This window comes from Notothenia rossii, assembly GCF_949606895.1.
Source record: "Notothenia rossii genome assembly, chromosome: 1".
Taxonomy (NCBI): domain Eukaryota; kingdom Metazoa; phylum Chordata; class Actinopteri; order Perciformes; family Nototheniidae; genus Notothenia; species Notothenia rossii.
Genome location: NC_136912.1, coordinates 64198423 through 64210124, shown reverse-complemented (window position 1 = coordinate 64210124; position 11702 = coordinate 64198423). Strand labels below are relative to the sequence as shown.

Below are 11702 nucleotides of genomic sequence, written 5' to 3'. Positions count from 1 at the left end.
GTATGTTATTATCAAAATAATATTTAACTGTTATCAAAATGTAGTGCAACTGTAGAAGCTTGCTCTGTTGTCTCACTGAAAGAATAACTTTTACCACGTTTTTTAACAGACAATATTGAGAGATAAATAGTAGCAGTTCTCACTGTGTTAAATATCTTTGCCTTCAATACATTAAATTAGAAAGCTGACAAAATCCTATTGCTTGTTAACATCTAAATGTAACTTTTTGCATGGAAAAACCCTCAACTTCACTGGTGTGTAGGTGATCTAGTATTGTTTAATGGAATGTATATCAGTGTATTAAAGTCACTTAAAGTACTTCATTCATTTAAACCAATATCTTTCTTGATTCTTTGTACAGTATGAAAAATAGAGTCTTTATACCTGTGCTGAAGTTTACTGCTGTGAGGAGTCCAGTTCTGTCTCTCACTCTCTGGTCCAGCCTGTCTGCATCACCTGGACACCTGAAACAAACAGATATATGTAAAGTACCATGTGTACAAACAATATAACTGATTCTCTTCTGTTGAACATGTTGGATTGTGTATTGTCCGAGTCAGGGTCCTTTTTATTTTACTGTAACTTTGGAAGTTGTGTTACCAATGCTTACTGTTTATTTAATACCCATTTGGTAATGCAATTAATAAAAACAACAAGGTTTGGGTTTGTTCTTCAGATGACTGTGACGTTAACGTGTAAGCTCAATAATGAACTCCAGCTTAACCAACCATATTGTAATATCTAAGTAATCATCTTGAAATATGACATTAATAATTGTAATATACACACATCTTATTGTGAGGTTGATTTCACATACACTACTTCGACATTAGCTTGTCTACATACTTGAGCACAGCCAATTTAAATTAACCTTAGCGATGCATACAGTTCCTCCATAATAAAATATCTCTCTAAGTTACAAGGATGACCTTATTTTATCAACCTCAAACAGAAGCCGTTTGTTGTACAGTATTATCCCACTTAACGCTTAACACTTGTCTATTTCGTTTTAACTTTTATATATAGTCTATGATTTTAACTTGGAGGCTACTATTAGCATCGTTAGTACCAATCTAGCTACCACTCGCAAACGCTAACCCAAGCCTTAACATTCATTACGTCGCTGATTAAAATCATTAACACATAAATAAAGTACTCGAATTTCACTTACCGAAAAAAACGCATTAATGCACCGTCTGTTTTAACCGCAGAGCGAGTCACAATAGTCCGATATATAAGCATGAAGAACAAACAACCACGGCCGGATCAAGTTGTGTTCCCTGGATGAACTGAGCAGGCAGAGTCCCTGTAGCTAGCTTCACGGAGCAGCTAGCAGAGAGACAAGAAGCTAGCAGCAGCAGTGATTGAACGGAGCTGTCACTCAATGTGACCACGCCCTAATATATGCATAACTTTAAGGCTTAATATTAATTAAACAGATGAGTTGAGAAAAAATTCACCCCCCCAATCCATATTCATGAAGGGGGGATCTAACTATACAGAGAATATGGTTTTTTGAACCACAATGTAAACATGTTTATTTCTGCTTTAAAGTTGGGCATTTTAACATGGGAGTCTATGGAAATTGCTCCCTTCTGCAGACTGCTCCTACTGGCCACTAGATGAACTGCACTTCCGTATTGGCGTCCCGGCTCTTCCCCAGGATTTGCCGCTTGACTATAGCACACACACCTACACCGCACACACGCAGCTCCTAAAACAGGATACAGCCGTTGTGTATTTTATTATGTGAAGCACTAAATGGTTTTAGAAAAATATTGACTCTTTGTTTGTAGATATCTACTAAACTAAAGCAAATAAAGAGAGTAGGCCTGTTATACTGAGTGATATATATTATACACACTGCTCTGCTTTCTGCACGGACCGCAGCTGTTCTCTCTGTAAACATCGCGTCGCGATGAAAGCAGTTAATAAAATAATATCTAAGGGATGCATGCAGAGCTGTCATTGGCTGAGATAAGTCCGGCCGTGCGTCACGACTCTTTGAAACATCTCTGTTCCGGGAAATGCATCCGCGAAGGAGCCGTGGAGGACCCATCAGTGTATCCTCGGTTATAGCTCCTCCAGAGAGCCTCCTAAAGTAACGTGTTATAGCAGAAAGTTTAATACAGCGCATTTCCGGTATATTCATTTTAATGTCACCTGATATATAGGATGTGTGTTAGACTTGAATGGACGAGTCAATTTTTTCCTTTTAATTATAGAGAGCTTTTTTTATATATATTCCTAAAATAATGTCCCATTTTAAGTAGAAGTAGATTAGCGCAAATGGTCTGAAAATGTATGTGCGCTCATGTGCAGACGTATATATAGTTTGTAAATGGGATAATTCATATCCTGCAAGACTCCTAAAGAGGCCATGTGTGTTACTTAATTGGGTCACACAGTTAGAGGGACAATGGTCGTTCTGAATTATCAATGGATATATTCATTTTAAGTGAGCTGACTTCAGGGTTGGAGGAAGTTCAGAGAAGGACTTAGGGTTTGGGAACAGTTAACCTTTGTTAGTTAACTAATCCTATGGATGTCATGAGACGAGGACGTTTAAAAACATATACAAGTATGGCTTTCATAGAGAAAAACATGTGACTTTTGTGTGGAGGGCAGAAGCGGAAGCGGAAAATTATACATTGAAGTCAATGGAGAGAGAAAAGTCATCTTTCGATCCCGTTTGAATTGTGCCACGAATGACACATATGATGTTTGTCAAATTAAAAGAACATTTTGCAAGTCCAAAAAATTAAAATGTGTCGTAAAACTGTGAAGTTACAAACATTTTTGTGTGAAACCGCTCAGTGAACTACAGGTCTCTGGTCTCGCACAATACGCATCACCATCACAAAGATGGCGGTCACGTTAGCAAATTTCACCTGTTTCTTTCAGAATGAGGCGAAAAAGTATAAAACGAGGTGAAAATCACTACAAGTCTGGGCATGTTGAGAGCTGTACATACACAAAAGGGGAGTTAGTCGGTTCTGTAAGAGCCAGCATGCAGGACCGGCTTTACAAGGTTTCAGTGGGTAATATGAGTGCAATGTTTAACGTTAATGTCAGCTAGCTAACATTAGCTAACAAGGTACACTAACGTGTTTTGTTTTAGCAACTAGTTTTCTCCTTAAGAACTTTGTGGTCTCTGTGTTTGCTGTGGATAACATTAGTGTTCACAAGAACAAGATGCACTCCCGTGTTTTGTTTTAGTTGCTCTTCAGATTGAAGCGGCCAGTTTTATATCGAATATATGTGTGATCTTCTTTTTTACATCTCGTTGTGTCATTTGAGTTTATTTGCTGTGAGTAGATTCAAGGATTTTGGTTATCTTGTCAATTTGTTTGGTTATCTAGGCACAGCGGTGTGTGACTCCTGTTGTGGATATTTTAAACTCGTCAATACTGTAAAGATGTACAATGAGAGTAATCAATAATAAACTGGTGAAATCAGGCAGCATTGTCTTCTGGTTATTTATTTGAAGCTTCAAAGGTACATGTCTCACAGAGTACAGAGTAGTCTGCAGGAGTGTGCGCAATAGTCACAAAATAGCAAAGCTTACAAGATAGGGCGGGCAGACAAAGTTTTGTGTAGCATGGCGGAACGCCTCAGAAATCCACTTTCACACGGTCTCATATCGCTATTTGGACACCTGTGTCCTTGAGCCATAGAAAGTACAACAGTCATCAAAAATGGAAGTTCAAACTTAGTGTGAAAAGGAGTAGTTTCAACATAGTCTGCCAAATCAGCCCTGTGGCCTTGAAGCGCTTGAGAATAATAAACCTCATTAGAGTACAGATGTAGCACTGAATTTCAGACTCCAGTTTACAGCTTCCTGCCTACGACCTGCCAAAGACCAGTATAGAGGAATGTTAAGCCACTATTTTCCAAGAGGGCGTTGCCAGATTTTCAATTTCAGGTTTTAACCAGGAGATGGCGCTTCATTCACAAATACAGAAAGATAAGTTTCATGGACTTTCAGTTGTGTGTTGAAGAGCATTTGAACACATCAATATTTTAGATCCACTAAAGTATATCTAATCTTGTAATTCAATAATATATAGTCTTTATATATTAAATAATTATAATGTAAATGTTTACATTACACTTCTTTATTTGTTATGCTCACACTTTAACCTTTACAATCGTTTGCTTTAATATGCAGTATATTTTTTGTATATTTTTGTGTTTGCTTCCTCCTGCTCCCTTTCGGACACATACTGTATGATTTATTATTATTATTAATATGAAGATATTATTAAGATAAGATAAGATGTTACTTTATTGATTGAACATTTTAGTTTAGAATGTGCTGTCCCACGGTAATTCAGAAGGCTCACAGGTCACATTCCGACCATTATTTAAAACAATAGGTGCTTTCACACCGTCTACAGTTTGATTTGTAAAGAGGGACCTCTGTGGCCAGTGTTCGAATTACCCATTTGCTTTCGGGGAGCCCTATTTTTCAGAGCACATCCTGCTACTAAATACACGCACGCTCTGTTGACTGGCGCAGCAGCGCGGATGCGATCAATTGCTATAAAAACACTCTTCTACTAATACAGACGGTGTCACTATGCCGGCGGATGTGGCCGTTGTTGAAGCCTCTTCAGGCCCCGCATCGGCAGGCCTCTCCCTCGGTGTGGAGCTGTCAAGCTCGACCCTAACGCCGCTTACAGCCGGCAAACTAAAAGTTGTTTTCCGTTCACGTTGTCATTTTTAGACTCCTTCGCTTCTTTGCTTGTGAATCCAAAAGCTGTGACGCTTGGCTATTTTCGTTTTGTCATATTTTTTATTACAAAGCCAGAGTTAAAAAAATATCAATATGAACATTTCAAATACCGCGCCAGCATCACCACCATAACCATAGCAACGTAAGTAAGAATGCAGCGCCGCCACGTACAGATGGCAACACCCAGACATATTCACAAATATAAAACAAATATTCAGAAACTGTAATGAACAATAACTATTATTTATTTCAAGAACTGTTATTTACAGAAACTCAACATTTCTAATCTGTGTGACACAAATATGCACGATTGTTTTGGGCTACCTCCCTCTTCGGGGGAGCCAAGCTCCTCCTAGCTTCCCCCCCTTTCGAACAGTGTCTGTAGCTGAATGGCCAGCGATTAGGTGCGGCGCATTTATCATAGGTGATCAGAGCTAACTGCCTGCCGTCAGATTTCATTTAAAAAACAGATCTGATTTTAAGACTATTTCTGCGCTCATAAAGAATGATAAGAATAAGAATAATGCGTATTGAACTGGTTTCATTAATTAGTGAGTTTATTTAACACTAGAACCGCCAATCGGGTCAATTTGTGTGATGTGTGTTGTGTGTGTGCAATGTAACTTTTTTTAAATAAAATATTAAAGTCTCCTAGTCCGTGACTTTTCCTGAAAGTGTGTTATGTAGCACCCTATGTTGTTAAAAATTGCATTCTAATAGCGGGATTTTTCGGGTTTAGGTAGGCCTATAGAAAAACCTCTGGCGGTTCTAGTGTTAAGGTAATTAGGTACAGTAGAAGCCCTTTTTTATCAGTAACGAATTTAGCAGTTGAACATAAAAGTCAACTAACTGAGGGTCACTTGCAATGACAGTGTTGTGTCTAATTGTAAGCTTGTCACTCAGAGTAACCTACCGTTAATTTAGCTGCTGGAGAAGAAATATCAAGGGGGGAGGGGGGGAGAGAGCTGTGGTTGATGGGCCATTAGTTGTGTAAATACACAGCTGAGAGCTGCCGTTTCATTCAGACTGTTTAAAAAACGGTAACAACGCACTATTTTTCTTAGCGGATGCATGTCAATTTAAATCAATACATACAACTATTTTTTAAATCAATACATACAACTATTTTTTAAATCAATAAAAACATTTTCTAAATCCATAAAAGCATTTACATTAATATTGGGAGTCATGTCGTTACTTTGTTGAGAATGTGGCTGTGTAATAAGCGGGACAATTTGCAGCGACTTGTTCCTTATGGGGAAAATAACACCCGTCATGTGTGTGTAGAGGTGTGTGTGGTTAAAACACTTTCATGAAGTGAAGGAATTTCCTTCTATAAAACAGCTGTGGGCAGCAGTGAGTGTCACGGACATGAATTCATAGATCAAGGCAGACTGGTGCACACACTCTCCTGTCCTGCCAGGCGACACGCCCGTTCCAGCGCCATATAGATAGAAGAGTTACGACAGCGGAAGTCCAAAAACGGTTATCGTCACGTGGTTCATGTAGACGAGGATTGTTCCCCGGAAGTTCATGGCGGGCAATGTGAATGCATTGATAACAGGAGATAGAACTACGAGTTTTGGTAATTATTAGTGAATATAGGTTTTGATTTGCAATATTTATACAACAAATCGATATGTGTATGTATTTACATCAATATGTTTTAAAAAATAAAATAGAATTTGCTAATATTAAGTGATAATATTAGGATTAGTGTGAACAACTAGTTTACATGTTAGGCTAACAGTGCCTTGGTTAAAGAGCCTGTTGCTGTTTATAGCTTTGAATTCTTTAAAACCAATATTATCTTCTTAAACTTGTATGCTAGTCAGGAGCATCACTTTCTAATGTTTATTGATATATTTAGAGGGAGGGGATCTAAAGGAATGCTTCAAAATTCAGATTAGATTCATTTCTACCATTTTCTTAAATTCATGGTAGTTTCAGTAATCCCATGGTAATTGAGGACACAAGTTATCTAAATGACTAATGTCATCTCTATGGCTTTCAGAAAGGAGACCGACAGGTGACTATCAAAGGACTAGCAGCAGCAGCAGCAGCAGCAGCAGCAGCAGCAGCAGCAGCAGCAGCAGCAGCAGCAGCAGCAGCAGCAGCAGCAGCAGCAGCCAGCAGCAGCAGCAGCAGCATGATGATGATGATGTTAAATGTGTTGTATTTAGGAACATCCATTGCAAATACATGGAATTCAATAAACATTGAATAGCATATCATGCAGTTTGTCTGTGCCTTTTCCTCCTTGTTGTCCTGGTTTGCTGTGCTGCCTCCTAGTCGCCACCATGGTTTGCTATGCTGCCTGGGGATGCTCAAATCGCTCCGAGAAAGGAGTACGAATGTACGGCTTCCCCACTGACACAGAGCGGAGGAAAAAATGGCTGGCTCAAGTCAGCAGGAGCAATTTCACGACTAACAGCAAAAAAATATGTGAGGTTATTATATACAAACACTGCATTTGCACTTTTTCACAAAACGAAAACCACACCATTGGGAAAGCTTAATGTTTTGTTTAATACAAAAAAACAGGGAAAGGCTTGAAAAACACAGAGTTGAGACTCAGGGTGCAGGGAGAGGGTCTCAATGCAGGTATTCAGGCTCCATTGAATCCCCCTCTGGTTCTTGTGCTGAAAGAGGGAGTAACAGACAGGAGAAAGGGTTATACACACCTATATAGCACACCTATTGGATGGGAAATTGCCTTGGGGAGATAAGGTGTGGTCTTTGTTCCCAACTGAAGTTATGGAACTTTATTATTTGTGAGTTTAACAAAGTATGACAAATGGCATCAGTAACAGATGTGATATGAATTTCTATAAAGTTGTCTCACATTCTTGATCATATTTTATATACAGTATGTAATGAGTATAACATGTCCAGTAAGTATAAAGTGTTTCCTAATACCGTGTATTCAACCACTATGGAATATGTATGTGGGCAGACAAAACTGAGTTGTTCTGTGTGTGAAGTAACCTCAAGTCACTCCGCAGGTACATTTTGATGCAGACCAGTTCGTCAAGACAAAAAAGGGCAAGACTAGGCTGAGAGCAGAGGCTATACCCACCATCTTCGTGCATCGCCCTGTGGTCAAAAAGAGAAGGGCCCATGCACCACGATTCACCCCGGGACCTGTATCTACAAAGCCCATAGCTCATGATCACAGCCATAGTGTGAAAGGTGACACAGGTATAATAAGTATGAACTCTTAGTAACAAAAGTCATATTTCTTATTTTTAAGTGGTATAATATTTTAAATGTTCAAAAATCTACAGTGCCATGTCTTCTACTTACATTAGTCTCAAAGATTGAGGGAAGAAGGGATGAGGAGACTGAGAGAAAGGAAAGTGAGGGTGAAGAAAGAGAGGACATGGCTAGTGAGGAGAGACAGGGAGGGTGGACACCACCCACTCAGCCAGCAGCCAATTAGCAAACGAGAGAACCAGCAGCCAGTCAGCATACGAGGGAACCAGCAGCCAGTCAGCATACGAGGGAACCAGCAGCCAGTCAGCATACAAGGGAACCAGCAGCCAGTCAGCATACGAGGGAACCAGCAGCCAGTCAGCATACGAGGGAACCAGCAGCCAGTCAAACAGATCTATTAAAAAAATTAAAGAGAAAATTAAAGAGCCAAGAAGGAATCACCAAAAAAGCAAAGTCTGCACTAAGAAAAATCCGGAAGGAAAATGCAGCTCTCAAGAAAACAATGAAAAATTAGGGACAACAAATATAAGAAAACGTTTTCAAAAGACCAACTTAAGGCATTAGGCAGACTCACCACAAAGGGGATGAAATGGAGCAATGAGACAATTAAGAAGGCTTTAAAAATTTGCTTTGCGTGCGGACCAACGGGTTACAAAACTCTGCAGGAATTGCAGATTCCCCTTCCAGGAATAAGGACACTGCAAAGAAGGATGCAATGTGTTAAGTTTGAGCCTGGTGTGTAACAGCTAACATCAGTGCCCCTCCACCCGTAATATCACTGCCCCTCCACCTGCCAACATCACTGCCCTCCACCTGCCAGCACCCAGCCAGAGGAGCGCAAACAACAAAAACAAGCAAGGTGTCCCATCATGTACCTGGAAGTTTGGGTTGGCAAAATGGAGTAAGAGAGGGACTTGAAAAACCTTGGTGGCTCTCTCCTCATGTTGTTACAGTTGTCTTGGTTACAGCTCTCAAGTTTTTTTTTTTGCCATTTCCACATCTTTAGAAAATATGAAATAAATGAAGTGAAATCAACCTCTTCTCTTGAGAACAAACTTTGATTTCTCTGTCTTGTGAGTTTGCAGTCTTGCAGTTTTGCTCTTCCACCTGTAACATCACTGCCCCTCCACCTGCCATACAGTAGGTTACTAACAAGATGACTTATATAATACAGTGATAGAATACATGTTTAGTATGCTTACTTATATACAACAGTAGTATTAAACTTACCTTGTGTTTTCACTCTCACTTAAGTCCCTCTCCCTTTGCCATCAATCCAAAATCAGCTGAGCTGCAACATTATACAGACAGGTAATAATCAACATAATCACAAGGACACAATATGGCTCTGCTAAAAACACTCACTCTTACACGCACCAAAGTTATATTTATCTAATATTTAACTCCCTCCGCCCACGCATACAATCCCGTTTAGAAGCCCCTCTTCTCTAATTCAACAACGTTGGACGAAATGACATTAAGAGAACGGAATTTACAATTAAAAGGCTGTTCAACGTGTGTTGCTAACTTGATCCGTTATCCTAGCTTTATCTGTTATCTGTAAACGTTCCCTAAATCTACTAATTTAGGGATAATCCACTGACATCCTTTAATACACATGTTAATTTGAATCAGATGTACTGATAATATCCGCAATATAAATCTTCTTACCTTTAAAAGTCCGTCAAGAACGGTCTATTATGCTGCAACTCTACAGCTCTGCTAGCCTTGGCGCTAACTTCCGGGGAACGATTGAGAGGCTCCACGATCCGCCATTGCTGTAAAAAAGTGGTCCATTGGAGTGAACGGAGATGACGTAACTCTCAGTCCATACGGCGCTGGCCCGTTCTCAGCCGTGTCCCTCACCAACCCAGTCTCATGGCATTTCGTGTTCACCAACACGATTTTTAATCTATTGATTCTTGTTCACCAACACGATTTTCTCCTTTTTTTCGTGTTGCACAGCACGATTTTAAAAGCAATGTATTTCTAGTGGTAATGTGTTTCGTGCCTGCAGCACGTCTTTTTCTCCGGTCGGGTCGTGGAAGACCGGAAGCTGTGTGGTTCATAAAAACATGTTCTTACTCAATATCAAGCCACAATTATTGCTTTTATTTTAAATCGTATAATTTCTGACTTTTGTTGCCGTCTGTGAGGAAAATAAATGGGGCTCAGAGCCTCAGAATACTGAAATCTGTATTTTTAAATCTTTTTTTCCTTCTAATTTGTTATTCTTTTCAAAATAACACACTGTTATTTACTCACCAATAACACACAATTATCCTTGCTTTTATTTATTGGTTTAATTTCATAATCTCTGGCTTTTTTGGCGTCCGTCAGGAACTGAATTTCAAAATAAAAATAACCGGAAACAGACGTAGGCCTCTAGGAGTTTAGGATGGCCGAAGACACTACACTACCCATAATCCCCAGCTATCGTTTAGGACTACAGTCCCCGTGATTAATCTTCAAGCACTGGGATTGGATGTTGGAGTGGCAGTGCACCAAGGTTACGCCGAGCGTCAAACAGCTGTTTGAAATGGAACAAAACCACGCCAGACTATCCAAAACTGGAATCGAATGCCCCCCCCCAGAACTACACTGGCTATTCTGTTTCGCAAAATGTTCCATGGGACGTCTCTACTGAACGTTTTCGTTTTTCCCACAATTAGAAGTTGCCAGTATTAAACACATTGGTGTTATCAAATGTAAAACATATAATTAATAAATGGGTGAAAATCGCTTGTGTCCATAATCCGCAGCATTAATATATACCCACGTGACAGCTCATTGTTACTTTGTAATTCTACTCCACAATTCAGAGGTTAACCTGATTGCCAAGTGCCAACAATCAGGAGAGATATTTGATAGTTGGTGCTTGAGAAGACTAAACATTTATCTGCAATTGATATGAATGGAAACGAGTAATAAAGTATATTCATTACTTGTTATTCTCTACTAATAGTTAATTAAAGACTGTATAATGGCTATTTTGCACATCCCTTTCAAGATTTCAAGATTTTCAAAGGTTTATTGACATATCATATACAAAACTACGGTGTATGCAATGAATGAAAATCTTGGGTCACAGGTTCCTCAACAGCACATTACAAGACATCTATCAATATGTGTTTGTACCTCCACCATTAAACTCTCATATTCTGCACATTTCTTATACTATCTAAATACATAAGAGTATAATTCATATGTATAATATCAGTTAAAATAAGTGCTTCAACATAGTTAACATTGCAGGAAAGCAATATATTAGACGTTAAGTACTTTGTCAGGCTTAATATTTATCTGTAGATACCCCCAAAGTTTTTTTCTTATTTAAAAGAGGACCTTAATCTAAAGTATTATTTAATGTTTAAATAAAGGTTAATTCGTTTTTCTGTTTTGCACCTCCTCCTGTTAATATCTTTGTACATCCTGCTCTAAACTGTTTTATTGTAGAGATCACTTACAGTATCTTCTTGATTTTTTATATTCTATATTTCTATCACAGACCTTCTACTTTCCCCCTATTAAAGTATGTACTCTTAATATTTTTTTAATCAAATATAACACATAAAAACAATAATTCAATAACGTGCTTTAACCACTAGGCGGTGCACACAAGGTACACACAGCTATAATAACTTTGTATTATTAGTGTAGGACACTTATGTATGTACAACATCTGAAGATGTGTAGTTTTATTCATGTTTTCACATAATTTTATAGCATATTGCTATACTATTTCAGA

General features: G+C 38.8%; 1 protein-coding gene and 1 long non-coding RNA gene across 2 annotated transcripts in view; both read right to left on the bottom strand.

Annotated features, from left to right (window-relative positions):
- Positions 1 to 1541, bottom strand: part of LOC307030132 (sterile alpha motif domain-containing protein 3-like) — a 42967-nt gene extending 41426 nt beyond the window's left edge. Inside the window, exons 1-2 of the mRNA XM_079666380.1 lie at positions 1172 to 1541; positions 385 to 464 (exon numbers count right to left, since the gene is read on the bottom strand). The gene's annotated coding sequence lies outside the window, so the exon portion shown is untranslated. The remainder of the gene's footprint in view (positions 1 to 384; positions 465 to 1171) is intronic.
- Positions 1542 to 7248: 5707 nt separating this feature from the next.
- LOC307015981 lies at positions 7249 to 8707 on the bottom strand. Its single transcript, XR_013801700.1, has 2 exons — positions 8529 to 8707; positions 7249 to 8348 (listed from the first exon to the last, which is right to left on the bottom strand). It is a non-coding gene; the product is annotated as an uncharacterized lncRNA (long non-coding RNA).
- Between the last annotated feature and the right edge of the window lie 2995 nt (positions 8708 to 11702).